Consider the following 19,780-nt stretch of genomic DNA (forward strand, 5'->3'; position numbering starts at 1 on the left):
TATTTATTTTATTTTCACATATTTCTATTCAATATATAAGAGGCCTTCCCTGCCCACCATAACTGATGGAGTCCTGTCACTCCTGGCCCACTTGCTGTGCTTTAATTTTGCACCTGACAACATCACTGTAACTGTAGATACCCTATAGAGCCTCCAGTTAGTTTCTGTCTGCCTCTGGAATGTAGGCTTCATGAGCTCACGGGCTTCATCTTTTTTGACACTTAGAATCTTTAGCAAGAACTCAGTCAGTATTTCTTGAACAAGTGAATGGATAACTGAAATAATCATAGGCTTTACTCTGCTAAAGTATGGATAGTATCAGTTCTAAGTTTCTAAAAGTATAAAAACAGGCTTCCTAATAACTTGTTTTGGAGGTTTAGACCTTAAGTTTTCAGAGTAATTCTGAGAAATGGAAGCCCTTCCAGGAATGCTGTTTAGAGGCGTTCAACATGGTCCTGAGTTTGACACACCATTGTAGGCTATCATGCAATACAGCCTCTAACAAAAATAGGCTGTCTTGAACCCCTGGTAGTAGAACTACTTGCTTTTATACCAAGAAGGTTGGGAAAAGCACCAAAATCTGTATGTGACGAGTGCTGAGAAGTTCATGCTGTGAGACCGGAAGTTCTTAGGAGGTTACCTAAAGTGAAAAAACATGTCAGCAGGGCCTGTGGCGGGTCCACGTGTGCTAAATGGGTCTGTGACAGGATCAAGCTCACTTTCCTTAATGAGCAGAAAATCCTGGTCACAGTGTGAAAGGTACAAGCGCAGAGTCAGAAAGCTTAAAAAAAAAAAAAAAAGCTTTTTTGAGTAATAAAAAAAAAAACCCTAAAAGACTTGTTCTATTTAAAAAAAAAAGTAACCATGCTAAATAACTATAAGAGGAGGTTTCAAAAGTGTAGTCAGGGCTTCCCTGGTGGCGCAGTGGTTGAGAGTCTGCCTGCCAATGCAGGAGACACGGGTTCGAGCCCTGGTCTGGGAAGATCCCACGTGCCACGGAGCAACTGGGCCCGTGAGCCACAACTGCTGAGCCTGCGTGTCTGGAGCCTGTGCTCCGCAACAAGAGAGGTCGCGATAGTGAGAGGCCCGCGCACCGCGATGAAGAGTGGTTCCCGCTTGCCACAACTAGAGAAAGCCCTCGCACAGAAACGAAGACCCAACACAGCCAAAAATAAATAAATTAATTAATTTAAAAAAAAAAGTGTAGTCAGAGCTCAGAAACATTTTAGTTTAATTTGGTGAGTTTAACTCTTTCTTATCTTAATTTTCTTCTTTCAATACCAAAAGAGTATATTGGGAAATAACTGCTTCTCTTCAGCATAGGACTTTGCTCCTCAGGCAGACGTTGGAGTTAAGTCAGGGGTTAAACAAAATAAAAGGTCAGAGGATGAGGAGGTGATGCTGCCACACCATTTCTTCCCGTCCCCACTTTCATCTCAGACTCTGTGATCCTCTAAGCCTCATCTTCCTAACGCATGTCACCCCACCTCCTTTCACTGTTTGCCCAAGTGCGATATCACCCAGTGCTTTGCATACAAATTCAATTCCTGTTCACATCGTACAGAGTGTAACATTTGTAAGGAAATGGAAATGCTTTTGCTGTGCTTTCAAAGTAGGATGAGGCTGGCCTTGAGCTTTGAGGTTTATCTGTGCACCTGGCACCCAGGGGACCTCAGGAAATATTTGAAGAGATGAAGAACCAAGTACAGAGGAGGCAGCCCAAAGGCCACTGCAGGTCACAATGGAACACTCTTTATCAGCACTTATCTGACTTGATTGCTTGGTGACCCTCTCTTTTCTTTGACCTTTTTTCCATAACACTCCTTGGTTTTCCTCTTACCTTTTGGTTGTCTCTTCTTATTCTTTCCTGCTTGTTTTTCACCTCCCCCTTAAATGGTGATACCTCCCTCCCAGTTAGGTTCTACCCTGATCCTCTGAATATTCCCCCTGGATGACCTCATCCAGGTTCCTGACTTCAGCCATCACCATGCAAATGTGGATGACTTCCAAATAGATATCTTTGTATACCAGCCCAGCCCACATTTCTAAGTCCCACTCCCTATGTGTCTCTTTCTTTCTTTTTTTTTTTAAATTTATTTATTTATTTATTGTTGGCTGCGTTGGGTCTTTGTTGCTGTGCATGGGCTTTCTCTAGTTGCAGCGAGCGGGGGCTACTCTTGGTTGTGGTGCGTGGGCCTCTCATTGCGGTGGCTTCTCTTGTTGCAGAGCACAGGCTCTAGGCACACAGGCTTCAGTAGTTGTGGCTCGTGGGCTCTAGAGCGCAGGCTCAGTAGTTGTGGCACGTGGGCTCAGTAGTTGTGGCTTGCGGGCTCCAGAGCTCAGGCTCAGTAGTTGTGGCACACGGGCTCAGTTGCTCCGCGGCATGTGGGATCTTCCCGGACCAGGGCTCGAACCCGTGTCCCCTGCACTGACAGGTGGATTCTCAACCACTGCACCACCAAGGAAGCCCCTATGTGTCTCCTTCAATCTCTACCAGTAAGTCACACATTCTTATTTACTATTAGTAAATACTAGAACACCACTTCTTTACTCCCCACCCACAAAGCTAACACCAGCTACCAAGTCAGACAAACCAGAAACCTGAGAACCACCACCTACTCTCCCGTTTGCCTTTCTCCCCACATTAAATTAGTTGCTAAGACCTGTCTGTTCTACCTTCTCTGCTGAAATCATTTCAATTCACGTAGGGAATGATTACTCTGATGGGTTACCATCTTCCAAATGGCATTCGCCTATCCATCTTCACCAGTCCTGGCTTCTTCTCATGATGAGAATTGCAGTTACCTGGCATCTCTGTCCATCAGCTTACATTCCCCCAGGTGTCCTCCATGTGACCATGGCTGGGCGGGCTTTCTAAAAATTTTATCTAACTCTGCCCCTCCTGCTTCAACCCTCAGTGGCCCCCTGTGCCTTCAGGATCAAAAGTTCAAACTAGTCCCATGTAGGTAGAAAAGTCATTCAGGATACTACCTCCTAATCCTCCAACCTCATTCCCTACTCCTCTGGCACCCTGGTCGGTCCAAACTCCTTGTTCAGTTTCCGACATGCCCCACTGAATGCTTGTCCCCACTGTGCTTCCTGCCCGAGCGCTTTTTCTCCTGTTCTTTAGCTGTCCTGCTCTTTGAAAACTGGTTCGTTCTGCAAGAGAGTTTAGTTTCACTTCTGCCCTCCTTTTTTATGCCCTCTTCACATCCCTCTGAATGTTTGGAAGGCATGTAAAATTGTGTCCTTGTCTCTCTCACTAGACTGAGCAGTCTGAGATATGTGTCTCTGGCATCTAGAACAGCATAGACCAGTGTTTTTCAAAGTGGGACCCGCAGGCCTTCCTGTGTCAGAATCATTTAGCCATTGTCAACACTCATGTTCTTAGGCCCTCCCCTCCCCCATAGGACCTAGAAAATCAGAATTTCTGGGTGTTTTTAAACAGACTCCCCAGGTAATTTTTATGAGTATACGTATTCAACCAATATATTTAAGTAAACAAATCAGCTGGAGCCTTTGAGCTTATTTTTTAATTCACGTACACTGCAGTAACTTGGATTTGTTGCTGATACTTCTATCAATACTCCTCCTGTTTATAGAAGACCATTTAATTTCCTAGAGAAAAGTTTGCCTCTATGTCATAAAATGAACTGGGGATTTGGAAGTCCTGTGGCCAATTCTAAACACTTTGATAAACAATTTGAACAGTTCAAATTAAATAATCCACACAACTAGATTTAAGCAGCCCTGATGACTCTTCTTGTTCTTTCGGTGAGCACTGGACCTCACCTCTCTGGAACTCAGTTTTTCTCTGTGCAAATTCAAATCACTGGGCATAGCTCCAGATGGCTTACAGGAATTTGAAAATCATCGTGGCAGATATTTTATGTGTTTCATCATTTTCAGTTCAATGTCCAAGGTGTAGCCCCTACACATAAAATAAAATTATTGCTCAGAAGACTTCCTCAACTATAGAAGACTATTTATATACGAAGAAAGTAAAAAACAGTGCAGCCGGAACTTCTATATACAAGTGGGAGTGAGAAGTCTCTAGTGATCTTTAAACTCACCAACTATCCCCTTGAATAGAAATATGTACTTACCGATGTTTATATGCATTTAAGTGCCAATATAAATACACACTCGTGCACAAATGTAACTTTGCTCTCTTTGATATCCTGCAAGGATTTATATTCGTGTGCATATAAACTAGCCTGAAAATCCTGGAGCCTGCCAGACGGGTTGCACCTTTGAATAAGTATAGCTATTGTCAACTTTAGCCCACATGTTTGCTTAAAGAGAACTATCCAGTCCCTGGTGGCTGATGCTTTTGTCCGGTTTGCGCAGTGCTTATTATTGTGTAACTTTAATTTGCCCAAAATTGTCCACAAAACATTTCGTCCTTTCGTTTTTCTGGACAGTTATTCCCTTGGGCCAGTGTGTTGCTCCTGCTTTAGCATTCAGGGCTCAGTCATTTTTAATACTTGACCAATCAAGCTCAACTAAGTGAGAGTAATTGTGGCCAAAATGCCTAGGCAGGATGTAGAGAGTTTTTGGGTTTTGTTTTCCTGCTGTTTTTTGGTAACAACACAATAGATCAGGTAGCCTAGCATCTTTTATAGAAGGAGCCTCTACAAATGTCACTATATAAACATTTACATTTTAGAGGTAATGGCTTGCTTGTTCCCACCCACATTATTAAATCGCTGCAGCATGCCGTATATTTCAGTAGCAAAGAACTTGGTACGTTGTATTCAGAGAAGTTTGAATAGAAATTCAGAATATTCATTAAGAGTATGTTGCGAACCAACAGAAAAATTAACAAATAGAACCTTAATTAAGTATGGAGATTTCCTTGTTTGATTCAACAAAAGTCCGGAGCATGCAATCTAGAGTTGATGAAGCAGCCCAGTGATGCCATCTGGAAACCAAGCTCATTTCATCTTTCTGTGCCTCTGGCTTTCTCTCTCATGGCTATTAGATGGCTGCCACCAGGCATCCAGTCTGTGACAAGGCAGGAAAGAGAAGTGCAAAGGAGCAAAACTCCAAAGGGTGTGTCAGCTAGATCAAGCAAGCTTCCCCAGAAGTCCCATCTGGCCGCTTCTGCTTATGCATCATTGCCAGAACTCTATCACATGACTACCCCTAGACCAATCGCTGGAAGGGAGCCAGGGAGAAGGGCATTGTGATTGGCAGTTCAGTCATACCGCTATCCTCAGACAGCTTCCCTAAGGATCCAGTCCATTGAAACTAGGGTTCCAACCGAAGGACATCTATGGAGCACATCGCTTACTATAATGTTTGCCCTGGTGTTGTGCCATCTCTTGAGAGACTCAGGGACTTTCCAGGTGATGACTCTGGGGACATTCCTCTCATGTGGTGAGAAGTGAAAGCAATCTAGTCTAGATGTGCCTCACCTGAGAAAATATATACAATACAATAACAAGATTCGATCTTTACAAGTAATCATTAAATTTCTCTTCAGTAGGGACGCTCCCCAAACTTTCTCAAAATACACTTTAGTTTAGAACAATTTATACACCATTTTCTGGGAGTAAATCTGTTGTACAGAGCAAGATAAACCTGTACTTTAAAAAGGTTTATTTTACCTTTGAGGCATGAATATAAAATTCATAACGTAAAATCTTGGTAATCACTCACATACTTATTGGATCTTCATAAGTGTGTTCCACGGGAACTTAGAACTTTACAAGTTCTGCCCTGTTGGTTGGGAAAATGGGTGAATGTTTTCTTAGTCCTGAAACTGACATTATTGCACGCTGCTGGTTGACACAGGAGGGAGCATAATTTTATAGCTGAGATCACGATAAGCACCAAAACCATGAGGAAATATTACACTTTGCTGCATTCCCTATACTCACAGATGGGTAGAGTGAAAGTAATTTGCAGAAATCACCTGACTAACCTCATACACCCATACATTGAACATTAGACCATGTGATCAGTTCCTATGAAATGACTCCCCAACTAAGAATGTTCAGACTGGGGACTTCCTGTATCCACATTGCACACGCCTGCCTTATCTTCAGCTCCAGGCCCTGCCCTTATCTAAAACCTGTGCTACTCACTCAAGCTCCTGCTTTGATCTTATCAGTGAGCAACCTCTATATATCACAAGCAAAAGCATGTTGACTTCATTCATTTAAACGCTTCAGTGGCTTCCTATTGCTCTTAGGATTAAAAAGAAATGTCTTAACATAGTCTATAAGAGCCCTCATAATCTTGCTTCCACCTATCTTGGACCATCAGCTCAAAACTCTCAAAACCTACTCTTGGGATCTGAAGGTCAAGCACACTAAATTCCTTATAGTTATTTGAATGTGCTCTCTCTCTCTTGCTTCGGTCTCTGCCCATGCTATTCCCACTTACTCATCTTGTCTAAATCTGGGTGAGGGTGCATCTGTACTATTATTGGAGTGTTTCCTTATTATCTTATTCCTCCACTTTCCCATACACTTGTCTATTACCCCCCAAAGACTTTAAAGTCTCCAAGGAACCAGGGAGTGTGTCTATTTTGTTAACTCTCCTCAATGCCTTGCGCATAGTCAGTGCTTAATAAGTATTTGTTGAGTTGCAGTATGAAAGAATGAATCAGAACTCTCCTTACTCTTAGCCCAGATAAACTCTTAGCAGTACAAATTCAGCAAAATTTGGCACCGTGAGCCAAAAGGCTTTGTAAATTTTTATTAATTAGGAGGTAAATAAATATCTTTGATCTCTGTTATTAGACTAAACTATCATCCTCCAAGCAATTCCTGAAAAAGTATATCTTTCAACTGAAGTAGCTCATTACTTACGAAGAAAAGTTCCTAGGTTTCAGTTTTCTGGTTAAAGGGCAAAGAATTTTAGATTAATGTGTTTGTTAAATGCTCACATAAATGAGAATCTTGAGAAGCTTAGTGAGGTGTAGGCTTACCTTCTCATCCTCAGAGTCGTAGAGCAGCTACAGTGCAATGTCCTGTGTCTGTTCTTAACGCAGAGTACAAGAGATTGCCTGCCACTCTTCCTTTCTTTCAGTTTTCCTCTCTTGTCAAAGTCTTTGCTAGTTGTAATGCACTGATATTTTTTTTTGTAAATATGATATTAGCCAGAAGTTTTTTATTGGATTGTAGGATATAATTGATTTTGATGTGCCTTACAGTTATGTTATCTTTGAGGTAGGAAATCAAAGAACCCGGAGGGATGGTGGTGGCTGAAGACAGGGAGCTCGATAATCATGATGATCTTGACGTAGATCAAGCTCAAGTCTAAAAGTCTTGTAAGAGTCGTATTGAAGTGCAGACTTTTAGGGTTACTGTTTGCTCTTAGTCTGTTCAGGCTGCTATAACAAAATACCACAGACTGAGTCGCTTAAGTAACAACGTTTTCTCACAATTCTGGAGTCTAGAAAGTCCAAGATCAAGACACCGGCAGATTCAGTGTCGGGAAAGGGCCTGCTCCCTAGACGGTCGTGTTCTCTCTTTAACCTCGCACGGAGCTTTCTTTTATAAGGGCACTAATTCCATTCAGGAGATCTCTGCCCTCATGACCTAATCACCTCCCGCAGACCCCACCTCCTATCATACCACAATGGAGGTTAGGATTTCAACATGAATTGTAAAGGGAACACAGACATTCAGACCACAGGACTCTTCTAGACTCAGAAGATTAGGGAGGTGGGAATCTGCAGCCATAAGAAGCACCCCAAGCAATTCTGATGCACGTAGTCATTGGACCGTATTGAGAAACACTGAAGATTTGCTAGGTGAAAGCGCTCAGTCAGAAAATGTACACTTGCATATAGATGTTAGAAGACTAGCACCTCCAAGTCCACTTAAACTCTTTCCAGATTATCAGGGGTCAAGTTAGAAGGTGGGAGAAAATTGGCATCTAATCACCCACCACCTTCCATAGAAACACTTCTTCCAGAGGCTTCCCAAGCCACCAAAGGGACAACACTGAGTTACTGGTTTGCCGTTACTGGAAATTCCAAGCCTCCCTCCCTTTTTTGAGTCTGCCCTCCTCCCTCCCAACTCAGACTAGGATCTAACATTTTTTGTTTATGACTTTCACTTTAGCAGGTTTTTCTCAATCTCTAATTCTCACTCCCAATCTCTAGCTCTCTTTTCTCACTCAAATTAAAACTTATATTGTTTTTATTTTTTAATTAAAAAAGTAATAAATATATCCTCTTTTAAAATATGTGTTGCATAGACACAAGTGGAAAATAAAGCTTACCCATAAACCAACCATCTCAATGTAACTTTTTAATAAAGAGTAAATAAAGAAAATTAACTTTTATTCACTCCTTTCTTTATATATATTAATATAGTTTTGGCCTTTCATTTCACAGGCAGAGAGAGATCTGAGTTCTGTAAGGATGTGAAGATATCTTTTGCGACATTAGAAAGGATGAACTAGGGAAATACAGAGTGTTTTAAAAAGTAAGTTGTAAGTTTTTGGCCTTTAAAGAAACGGCTATACCTTATATTTGGAGTGTTATGATAACTTCCTAAAATTGGGATTAGGTTATAGTGTATATAGCATTATTATTTGGTCGAAAATTTAAAACCTAACTGCAACTCACTTAAGCTCTGGAATAAAAGGCCTAATTTTTTTTTTTTTTTAATGGAAATAGATAGTTGCTACAGTGTATTTTAAAAGAAATTCACTTAGTTCCTTTTTTAGTTTTAAAGTCATACTTTATCCATTTTATTTGCCTCTTTTTCTAAAGTTTTGATTTCCACAGTACCATTGGGCTTTGCGTCTTATGTGTATATTTAGAGAAATACACATTAAAAAGTCACTTGTGTCCTACATCCCCCTGCTGACTCAGGAAAAAAACTGAAAACTTATTTCCTTGTCCTTGTCAGGAATTATTATCCCTTTTTTTGCCACTTGGACCTAAAACCAGTTTGCCAGTGAAGCAGAATTAATGTGCTTGTAGAAAGTCAAATTCTGTCTCTAGTTGGGAATAATCCTGTCAATTTTTTGAAGAACCAGCCTTTGATTTTGTATATTCAGGTTTGGGTTTGCAGGAGGAAATCCTGAAAGAACACTACACATCTTCTTTATGAGAAAGATTAAATAAATTCATCTCTAGTGTCAAGCTACTTTAGATCTGTCTTAATTTAAGATTCTACCATGGTACCTCATAATCTTTGTCTACAGACTAACTTAATTCACAAAAGATCAGAAACTGAGAAGTTTGGGGATTTCTTAGGAACTCAGATTTACAATTATAATTGCCCCCTAAATAAAATGTTGTTTGCTTATACAAATTAATAAACTTTCTTTACCATAGTCTAGATACTTTTATGTTCATTCTTCCTGAATGATATTTATGACTATGCAAGCATAGTTGTATTTATCAATAGATGAAAAGTTACTGAAAGAAGCAGAATTACTGTTCAGATGTACACTTAGAGATATGCTCAAAGGATATCTCAGTATACTGAAATTTCCAAAGGCAAAATTAGCAGAACCTGGTAATTGTAAACACAGAAGACAGTTCTTGCCCTTGTTATTTTTCTCTGCCTTTTCTCTGCCTAGCTTTTCCCAGAGGGGTTCACTCCCTTACTATAAGTCTTTTGCTCAAATTCACCTTCTCAGTGTGTCTGCCCTGGCCACCTTATTTAAATTGTGGTCTGTCCCTCACTTCCTGCCTTATTTTCCCCTCACACTGCTTTACTTTCTCTTCTTTCCATCGTATGTATAATCTTGTAACACATCTTTTTATTTTCTTATTTATTGTCTGTCTCCAGACATGTAACCTCCATGAGCGCAGGCTTTTTTGTCTGTTTTTGTTCATTGACGTATTCCCAGAGCCTAGAACTGTGCTTGGCACACGGTAGGTGCTTGATTAGTACTTCTTGAATGAATAATCAGGAGTTCCAACTGGAGTCGGAAAAGAATATGGAAAATTTCTTTTTCTGTGGGGTTCTTTGTGCTGTCAAAATGTACAACTTTTCTTCCTTGGAGACGCTATTAAGACCAGACATAAGATAAGTTTTCAGTGAACATATGCCATATCAATTTCAGTGAATATATGACATAAATTGTTAGATTCAGTCAATTTACCCCCCTAAAATTCATCAAATTAATGAGGAAAAAAAAAGGAGTCATCGTCTTGGTGTCATTTAGGTAAAACCTCTGCTTTTTTGCTTTATCATATACAGTTACGGATAAGAACTCTTGATCTCAGTGCCCACCCATGTACAGTCAGGCAAGGCTGTTTTGCCCATGGTCATATGCATGCCGCGTCTTTAATGAGAATATTATAGACTGATAGAACTCACAATGGACCTGTTCAAAGAGTTTGTAGGTGGGAGAAAGATTTAACTCTAAAAATAGAGATTAGACTTTGGCATCACATGCCGCTCTTGAGATGAAGAATCTTCTTATTGGAGCTACTTTGTACTGAGAACTGCTGGTCCAGTCTCTGCCCCTTGACTGCTCTGATGAGTGGAGTTCTAGCCCAGCTGCTCACTTCCCTGCCCCAAGCAGCCAGTAGGAGCCAAATGAGGAGGATATTGATGAGAAAAGGAGCCTCTCAAAGCCCTTTCATAATTTCAGTCCTTTCTGACTTACGGGTAGACTCCCTTGGGTGTTCCCTTTTTGTATAAAGCTCTAAGGGAAGTTATGGGTGAAAGGCAGGACTAGAAATTGAAAACCAATTACCTAGGATCATCAGCTGTTGCTGACCCAAAGCAGAAGATGCACCAAAGGTCAAATAGCTGATAGATGTTTGCTCATGATCAGTCAGGTTCACCAAATGCCAGGTGTGTAGAATTGAGGGAAGATTCTTGGCCAGTAACTGGTTTGGAATAATCAGATTGTGCCATATCTGTATCCTGTGGTTATCCTTTGAATGTCTGCTGACATCCAAGAAATGATGCCAGTTTTACAAATCTGGGTTAGATCAGAACTTTACCTTATGGCCAGGTTTGCTTTCACCTCTCACCACCAAGGCAGAAGCAAGCTCACAATACAGCACTGTTATATCCACCCGTGAGGCTGCGTGGCCAACTGATCTCAGCTCAGACTTGCTGCAATCAACATTTTTTATTGTGAAAATACTTTAAGTTGTGCAAAGAATGAGCATTGTACAATGTTAATTTCCTAACATTCCATGGGCCTTTTAACTGCAGTGTAAATCAGCCAAATGGTCAAATTCAACTCTTTTCTTTACTGGTAGCCTAGTAATTAAATGACTATAAAAGGATCTGCTTTTTCCTCCTACTATAAATAGGTCAGAAAAAAAAAGCATATCTTCCATAACATTTAAAAATTTTTCTTTTAGAAATACCTAATTTACCACACCACCCCCCCTAGTTGCAGGCATCTGAAATAAAGCAAACTTTCCTTTCCACCTAAAAAAAAAAAAAAAAAAAAAAAAAAACCTAATTTAGAAGGCTTATTTATAGCCGTTTTTAATTGTTATTTTTTCTAAACATACTTTTAGGTGGACCAGTACTTTTCAGCTCAGTTCAAGAGTGACCTGTGTGTGCCATCTAAGAAACTTATGTCCTGTGTCCTGTCTAGGACTTTTTATAAGAATAAAGTGTTCATTCAGGTCATTGTTTCACAGTGTTACTGCTCTTCATACTCAAGCTGAGATATCTAAATGATGTGTTTTCATAAAAGCTCTTGTATATTACAAACTTGGATAGTGCAGTTTTGCTTATTTATTATTTTCAAAGTACTCACAAAAGGCTAATATCAAATTCACAGATGTTCTGGTATCATGTATACCTTTAAAATGACTAAACAGGACTTGAAATGCTTTTGGCCATAGAGACTCAACCAGCCTGATTTTTGGCGTTTGAGTCTCTTATAACATCTATTTTTTTCCCCCCCGATAATAAGCAATTGCATTAGGTACCATGTATTGAGGACTTACAGTGCGTCAGATGCCGCCAGGTACAGTATTTTGATGATTTACAACAAGCCTGAGAAGGCAGTGTTACTTTCCCAGTTTTTTTGATGAGAACACTGAGGCAGATAAGATGTACAGTATTTTACTCAAGATCACAGAGCCAATATGATGATTTACAGCCAGGATTGAAACCCAGGTCTTTGTGACTCCAGTAGATATGATATGGTGACTACTCTGGTATCTTCCAGTAAGACATGTGCAGAAGTATATGGAATAAAATTTGTGTAATTTTATATAATATTCATGCAACCACCACCAAAATGCTTGGTGTGTTGGTTAGCATTTTGTACTTTTAAAATTTAAAACATTTTTAAACATTTAATTTTATTATATAAAATTTTCATCTTTCATTATTAAACTAGTAGAAAAAGGTATTCAGTACATAAAAGTAAATTGGAGAAAAAAAGCATGCATAATCCTGCCACCCAGTAATAACCACTGCAAAATTGGAGTGGGGGGTATTTCTTTTATCTTCCATAGTTATTAAAATCATATACACTTTATGTAACTCTAATGGCTGTGTAATAGTATTTTGAGTGGACATACCATAGCATATCCCTGACTCTTAGAGATCTAGTTACTTTTTCCCTGTTGCACTGTAGAGATTATCTTTCCTTTACCATATTAAAGACTGTTTGCCTCAAACAGACTCCTTGAAGTAGAATTGCTGGATTAAAAGCTATGGATCTTTTAGAATTCTTGATAAATTGTTTTTGCAAGAGCTATATTACTTTACCTTCTGGCCAGCAAAACAGATGAGTTACTGTATCCTCACCTGAATCAGGCATTATCACTTCCCTCATTGCCAATTGATAGCATTAAATAGTATCTTAGAGCTTTCTTGGATTATGTAATAATCCTGATCAAAATTAATATGATTTATTTATCATCAAAATAGTATGATGCTGTTGTTGGCATTATTTTGATTTCAGATTAAGCCTGGCCCTTCAGAGTCAGTCTGGAAATGTATCGGTGAATAACAAAGATTCTATTGATTGCAGATGAGGGTACAGCCATCAGGTGGAAAGTGATGCTATCACACTGCCAGTCTCACTTTGTATCTGTCTGTTCTGTCTTTGCTTATTTTATGCAGACGATTACATAGAGAAAGCAATATGTGGGTTTCTGGGCAGCAAGAACTAAAGAAATTCGATGATGCTTCCCCAGTATTTCTGAGCAGGTACTTGTTACAATATACTACTCCCAGAGCAGCCTGCCTCAGTAGGAACAGAACCATATTTCCGAAGAGAAGTTTAAAAAAAGACAATAGAATTGAAACTAACTTGTAGGATTCTTTTGGCTCTTGAGGTAAACAAAACTATAATAAAATATAATTTTTACCATTTAGATTTAGAATCAAGTGAGTTTGAAGCATAGATTCATAGATGGCTTCAGCATTGGTTATCTTCTTTAGTCTCCCAGTAATATATATATATATATATTTTTTTTTTTCCCCTTAAAGTATTTCTAAAATGCAACATCTTTAAAATAGCCAATATATTATTCATCCATTCATATGTCAGAAGCCCACTTTAGGCCAGCATTGTGGTATAAGGCCTTGGGTGTACAAAACTGAGAAAGACACGGTTCCTACCTTTCAGGATTACAGACCTGTAAATTTATGTGTGAAATATAAAGAGTTAAGTGCTATAATAGGTAGGCAAAAGGTGTATAGAAAGCACAGAGGTGATGAAGGAAAGGTTAATCCAGTTGACCTAGAAGCAGTCAGGGAATATCTTCACAAAGATCAACAAAATGACAAGGATGGGTTGGAAGGGCATTCAAAGTGGTGAGACTGGCATGTGTAAAGAAAGACAAGGTGGGGCAAGGGGTGTGATGTCTTTTGAAAATCACAGTATGGCTGTAGCATAGGATGTTCCAGGAGAAGTTATAAGACATGATTTCAGAGTAGTCAGAGGTAAGATCATTTGAATCATGTGAAAGCATTTAGACATAGTTTGGGAGACAATGGTCAAATCTGTTAAAATTCTCTAGAGCCTATAACCTACATTAATGACATTCCTGTTTAAATAAACAAGGTAGTTGGAAAATATAAAGTACTTGCCTTTGTATGATTTAATGTCTACATTTTCTTAGATATAGTCTTGTACACGTGTCCTCAATAATTTTTCAATACTAGATTCTATGATCTGAAAGCACAGGAATATGGCAGGTCCTTTTGTACAGCTAGAAAGACACAGTAAATCAGTCTAAGTAGGAAGATACAAAGGCAGAAAATTGTGTACTATATCAAAGATTGCAAAGAAATCACATGGAAAATTGTGTAATATGCCAAAGTATGCCCAGCCATTAAGTGACCCAGGGAATATGCCTGTCAGTATACAAAAAAAGTAGGCAAAAAACAGATTGGAAAAGGAGTCAGCTTCTAGCATGCAGTGGGTTTTTGAGATGTATTCTCCAGAGACTTTGACCACTTAAGCAAGGGCACTGTTTTTTAGTTTATCTTCTTCAATTTATTTCTCTCTGTTAAAATCAATAGCCTTATGAATATGACTTAAAGGAATACTTTCTTGAAGAATCAATAGATTTCAACAGTAAGTGATTATTTATGCTTGTGAATGTCAGAAAGAATGATGGGGAGCTGGGAAAAGTGATGATACACTATTGCTGAACGAACCACCTGGGAAGGTATAACATTCTGGATAAGAACCCAGTATAGTGATTAAGGGCACAGGGCTGACACTTGGCTGCCTGGGTTTAAATCCCAGCACTGTCACTGAAAATCTCTGGGTTCTGTACAGTTATTTAACCTTGTTCTTTAGCTTCTTGGCCTGCAAAATGGGCATGATCGCGGGTTCTCTGAAATGTAAATGAGACATTGTATGTAACAAGTCCTTGAAACACTAAGAACAGTGCCTGGAATGTAATAAGTTCTCAGTTAAACAAGTTATTATTACTTTGATCAAATTGAAAAGTATTCTATTTTAGTGGTCTGGAGCAGTGCACGAATGTGCACTCCAAGCCAGTGTTAACTTTCTGTCTATTGTGGAGCAGTAAATTCATGTACTAGAGATCTACTGTGGATGCTCAGTAAAACTTTTAAATGTTGTTGTAGAATGTAGGCATGTAGGCATCTAGAATTTCTCAAATTGGTTCAAAAATGCTTTAGACTGAAGGATACATCTTTTTTTTTTTTTTTAATTGTGAGAATGGGTACCATTTTTTTTTTTTTTTAATTTATTTATGGCTGTGTTGGGTCTTCGTTTCTGTGCGAGGGCTTTCTCTAGTTGCGGCAAGCGGGGGCCCCTCTTCATCGCGGTGCGCGGGCCTCTCACTATCGCGGCCTCTCTTGTTGTGGAGCACAGGCTCCAGACGCGCAGGCTCAGTAATTGTGGCTCACGGGCCTAGTTGCTCCGCGGCATGTGGGATCCTCCCAGACCAGGGCTCGAACCCGTGTCCCCCGCACTGGCAGGCAGACTCTCAACCACTGCGCCACCAGGGAAGCCCTGAAAGATACATCTTGAATAAACACTTGACAAATCATTTTTTTTTTTTTTAACTTTTTTATGGGGAGTGGGGCAGGCGGGACCTTTATGTGTAAACATAGCTAAGTAAAGAATATTCTTTCTCCCAAATCTTGTTGCTTAGTAAGTTGGTCTTGACAAATAAGAAAAGAGAATAGTGAAAGCAAAGGCTGAGGTTTACAGAGTGATGGCTATCTATTAACACAGTGTGTGCATGCCACCGTGAATAATCTCAAGGACACAGTCCCTCTTAATGCCAAAGGGAATGCCCTTGGGAATGTGGGAAGACACATTAACCTTCCGGCTTTCAAAGAAGCCATGAGTCAGATACACACTCTTCTCCTTAAGCACTTTTACTTCCTTCTGAAACTGTCTGATTGGAGAAAAGGATGCTCTGGGCATTGCTATTTTAAGAATCTCTTTTCTCAGAACCCATGCTTGATAAATCCCAGCCGTACCTTAGACATGTCTCAGGATTCACCTGCCGTGCAAGTGAAGAAGAAATTATTCTTGTCACACAACCTAGTAGTAAAGAGAAACTTTTGAAATGAAACAAATTCCCCTTTCACTTTCTGGAGAAATGGGAGTTGTACTCTTCATTTCTATGTTTGTTTGATAGACCTTGAGATTTTTCTATTAAACATTTTCCCCAAGAGGAATTTTTATCATTGTTCCTAGCTTCGATCCTGTAATTGAAGGGGGGAAAAGAAAAAAAAAAAAAAAAAAAAAAGCAAAGTGAAAGTCTCTGTGGGAAATGATGAACACAGATATAAAGATAAAAAGCTCCTAAACCAGTGTTGGCCACCCTGGCAGGTTTTATTCTGGTTCCCCATGTAGAAACTGATGACACACACATAGTAGAGAGCAGCTTCCTGTTCAACTCATGCAGCCTGGTACACAATCATCAGAGGATCAGTGTCTCCCAACATGGCAGAAATGCAGGATACCAAAGGCCTGAGGGTGACTAATAAAAATAATCAAATAATTTGTTCTAAGATTTAGAAAACAGTGCACCTGATTTTGTTCATTACAGTTGGCATCCTTTAGCATATGGTAGCACCTACTTGTATAGTTCTGAGATTTACAAAGTAGAGTTGTTCTTAATTTTAAAAAGTTTGTGTCACAGAAACCTTTATTGTTATCAAATTGTCATACTTTGATGATTTAGAAGAGACTGGCTAAGAACATGTAAGATCAGTATTAGAGGTGTAAGTCCTGATAGTCTTATGTATTTTTACAACGTTTCCCCATCCAGGGCTAGGAAAGGGTTGGCAACCATGGAATTCTTATACTCAAGGGGTGAATGGAAATAACTGGAATTCTACTTCAAAAGGGGGTTGTATTGGCAGTGACTATTCTTCATTCCAGGTTATTCGTTTCTGTTGCCTGGAGAGATATTATAAAACGCAATTCTGGATGATCTTCTTGGCAAGGGTAGCATCGCAACAGGTATACAGTTTGTAAGAATTGATCACTCCAGGCTTCACAGGGCAGCTGGACCATGATTCCATTGTAGACAGAAATGAACCTAATTCTAGAATAATGACGGGAAATATTGCTCGAAATTGGTGGTTTTGTCTTCTTTTCAATTTTAAATGGAACTGCTGATTTGAAACCAGGCGTTTATTTACTCTGTGCTTGGAATTGGTTTGAAGCAATTCAGCCTGAGCGTATGTGAAACAAAAGTGATGTCATTCTAAGCAATGAGCATGTTTTTCGAAGCTGTATCACATTTCAACACACACTCTTGCGTTTTCCGATTTCTCTTTTCTTCATCTCTTTCTTTATATTTCTCTTGTCCAGGGTTTCTTAACCTTGGCGCTGTTGACATTTGGGGTGGATAATTCTTCGCTGTGAAGAGCTGCCCTGTGCAGCGACCAGGCCCTCCACATACTTGCTGCCAGTAGCCAGTCCTCCTCCAGTTGTGCACATGTCTCCAGACATTGCCTTATATCCTCTGAGGGGCAAAATCATCACCCCCTCTGAGAACCACTGGGGTAGATGAAAAGAAAAGAGGTCCGCAGATTGAGCCCTGAGAGCCCTGCAAACTTTAAAGACTGGGGAGATGAAGAGGGAGCTAGCAAAGGAGCATGAAAAAAGAGCAGATGGTGAAGTTGGAGAAGGAATAAGAGAATACAGTGTCCCAGAAACCAAGTGAAGAAACTGTCACAGAAAAGAGGGGGTTACCGTCTGTGTCAAATACTGCTGTTCATTAGACCACTTGAGATGAAGGCTCCCTCTTTAGGGATTTAGCATAAGAGTGATAAAGTACAGAACACATGGATTGCTGCAAATAGGAAGATGTACTTGATGGAGCCTGTAGCATATATTTTAAGATTGAAATACAGAGGATGGTCACAAGCCAAATAATCTTTGTTGTTGAAAATAGTATAAAATGGCACTTTAGAACCTGTGACAGTCGGAATAAATTGAATACATGCTAATACTTTCTAACAAATCATATATTTCAGTGGAAATCCTAAGCTTTGGTGCCTAGTCCGTTGTAAGGTAGTATATGATAAGTCATATGTTACTAATACGAGTTCAAGTACTGATATTTGTGAATTTATATATTTATGAGTGGCTTCCGGACAATCCATAACAGTGTGACTCTTAGCCCCTTGAATTCTAAAATGCTTTCTTGAGTTGGAGAGAAGAGACTGCTTTCGGATCTAGCAAACCAAAATTAAAGGATGAAGGTTTGCCATCTGTAGGGGATTCCTATGTCACAATAGAAAAAGGGCTTTAGACCTTCCTATTATTCAGGATAATCCATGTGGTGGGTTGAATAATAGTCTCTCCAAGATGTCCATGTCTTAATCCCTGGAATTTGTATTTTACCTTACAGAGCAAAAGAGACTTTGCAGATATGAGTAAGGTAAGGACTTTGAGATGAGGAGATTATTCTGGAATACCTGGACAGGCCCCAAAAGGCAAGGAAACAGATTTCCCCAGAAGCTCCAGAAGGAATGCAGCCCTGGGAACACCTTGATTTTAACCCCACAAGACTCATTTCAGACTTCTGACCTTCAGAACTATAAGATAATACATTCATGCTGTTTTAAGCCACGAAATTTGTGGGAATTTGTTTCTGCAACAGTGGGAAAGTAATACAATCCAATTAGTAAGGCAAGTTTTCCTCATTACCAGCCTTCTCAAAGCTAGTGCCTATAGGCCTTATTTATGTCACTGAATGAGAGTTCAGATTTTGAAGTAGCAATGTGAAAACCCGAATCAAAATCTTGCCGTATTATTATTTTCAAGAGCAAAATGAAATTGATAGTCTTTGCTTGGATAATTAGGTGATAGCTCATGGGTGAAAAAATGTCTGCCATTTTTACTACCTTGCTAATATGTCATTGCTTCTTCTTGTCATTGCTAGTTTTTACTCAGGTTTCATTATGTAAATTTGATTTGGTGACAAAAAAGTGTCCATGAGTTATACCATGAAATAATCTTCATCATTGCTGAACTGTTTACTCCCTAATCCAGAAACAGTGTGTGGGACATATTTTCTCATTGCTTCCCCAATACCTTTTCAAAATTTATATCCAGGAGAAAGTTAGTGCAATGGTATATTTAATCACCCAATAGTTAACATGAAGACATGTAATTTTTTCCTTGATAGTATTTTCCAGCTTCTTTAAAGTTGTCTGAAGCAATGAATGTCAACTAAATAAATACCTCCTTTATAAATAGAAGGAGGTAGTTAACAGAAATGGATCATCTTTCAGTTCAAACAGTTTGCCCTTGAGTATAGAGAAAGTGCTCTCAGATTTGGGAATGTTTATGCTTATTTATATAGTTATCTGTGCAGCTGTCATTTTGATTTAAATCTGGGAACATTTTATGTCTGAATTGGATTTAATCTTGTAAACCCGAAATCCTGTTTCCATTCCATTGTGAATAATCATATGCTTTTTATAGTGTTTTTTCACTTCTGGTTTTAGTCTCCAGCTCTCAGATAAATCTATTATCTACACAACATTCGGGCTTCTGCAGGATAAAGACAAACAGAAAGCAGATGTTTATATCTGACTCGGTTTTATTTTTATATTTTTAACATTTTATATTAATTTTATATTTCTATGGTCAGCAGGCCATTCGAGCGGATGACAAGATTTTTTTTTTAAGCTTGCAGCCTTGACACAAGCCCATAATTATACGTTGTACAACTTCTGGCCCAAGAAAATTTCATATTCAGGGAAAAAAATCACTAATACCTCATTTATATTACATAGTAGATTTTAAGGCTGTGAGAGATAAAATTTAATCTGGTGACAGGGGTGGCACTCAACTGCTCTTATTTAATAGCCATTTCAGAATTATAGTATGCTTTCTGTATTATCTTTAT

At 39.2% G+C, this 19,780-nt stretch overlaps 1 protein-coding gene and 1 pseudogene across 2 annotated transcripts in view; both read left to right on the forward strand.

The window, feature by feature from the left end:
• ELOVL6 (ELOVL fatty acid elongase 6) overlaps positions 1 to 19,780 on the forward strand; it is a 133,327-nt gene that overhangs the window by 51,520 nt on the left and 62,027 nt on the right. The gene's annotated exons all lie outside the window — the stretch shown is intronic.
• LOC133091967 (large ribosomal subunit protein eL34-like) lies at positions 441 to 786 on the forward strand (annotated as a pseudogene).

Source organism: Eubalaena glacialis, chromosome 5, assembly GCF_028564815.1.
Source record: "Eubalaena glacialis isolate mEubGla1 chromosome 5, mEubGla1.1.hap2.+ XY, whole genome shotgun sequence".
Taxonomy (NCBI): domain Eukaryota; kingdom Metazoa; phylum Chordata; class Mammalia; order Artiodactyla; family Balaenidae; genus Eubalaena; species Eubalaena glacialis.